Source organism: Arachis stenosperma, chromosome 10 (assembly GCF_014773155.1).
Source record: "Arachis stenosperma cultivar V10309 chromosome 10, arast.V10309.gnm1.PFL2, whole genome shotgun sequence".
In the NCBI taxonomy this organism is placed as follows: Eukaryota; Viridiplantae; Streptophyta; class Magnoliopsida; order Fabales; family Fabaceae; genus Arachis; species Arachis stenosperma.
Window position 1 is genome coordinate 33,209,152 of NC_080386.1, and position 1,169 is coordinate 33,210,320.

Sequence of the window (1,169 nt, forward strand, 5' to 3'; positions counted from 1 at the left end):
TCTTTTATGCTGACACCTCAAAAAATATCTATACTGTGACATAGAGGATTCCACTATTCCCTTTTGTTCTCTTCTTTTTAATATGAGCAGAAATAGGAATAAAAATATTCTTGTTGAAGCTGATCCTAAACCTAAAAGGACTCTGAAGAAAAAGCTAAGAGAAGCTAAAGCACAATACTCCAGAGAGGACCTTACAGAGAATTTCAAAAAAGAAGCAGACATGGCAGCCGAACCCAACAACAATGCTAGAGATGCAAAGAAAATGGTTGGTGACTATACTGCACCAATTTCCAACTTTTATGGAAGAAGCATATCAATTCCTGCCATTGGAGCAACCAACTTTGAGTTTAAACCCCAATTAGTTTCTCTAATACAGCAAAATTGTAAGTTTTATGGACTTCCATCGGAAGATCCTCATCAATTCTTAGCTGAATTCTTGCAAATCTGTGATACTGTTAAGACCAATGGGTTGATCCCGAGGTCTACAGACTCATGCTTTTCCCCTTTACTATAAGAGACAGAGATAGGATATGGTTGGACTCACAACCTAGAGAAAGCCTGAACTCTAGGGACAAGTTGGTCAATGCTTTCTTGACCAAATTCTTTCCACCTCAAAAGATGAGCAAGCTTAGAGTAGAAGTGCAAACCTTCAAACAGAAGGAAGATGAATCCCTCTATGAAGCTTGGGAAAGATACAAGCAATTAACCAAAAGGTGTCCTTCTGACATGCTTCCAGAATGGAGCATCATATGCATATTCTATGATGGTCTGTCTGAATTGTCTAAGATATCATTGGACCATTCTGCTGGTGGATCCCTTCATCTGAAAACCCCTGCAGAAGCTCAGGAACTCATTGAGATGGTTGCAAATAACCAGTTCATGTACACTTCTGAAAGAAATCCTGTGAATATTGGGATAACTCAGAAGAAAGAAGTTCTTGAGATTGATACTTTGAATGCCATATTGGCCCAGAACAAAATATTGACTCAGCAAGTCAATATGATTTCTCAGAATCTGACTGGATTGCAAGCTACATCCGGTAGTGCTAAGGAAGCCTCCTCTGAATGAGAAGCTTATGACCCTGAGAATCCTGCAATGGAAGAGGTGAATTACATGGGAGAATCCTATGGAAACACCTATAATCCTTCATGGAGGAATCATCTAAATTT

At 39.1% G+C, this 1,169-nt stretch overlaps 1 non-coding gene across 1 annotated transcript; it reads right to left on the reverse strand.

The window, feature by feature from the left end:
- Window positions 1–624: 624 nt before the first annotated feature.
- Window positions 625–732, reverse strand: LOC130959676 (small nucleolar RNA R71). The gene has a single exon (XR_009078745.1). It is a non-coding gene; the product is annotated as a small nucleolar RNA R71 (small nucleolar RNA).
- Between the last annotated feature and the right edge of the window lie 437 nt (window positions 733–1,169).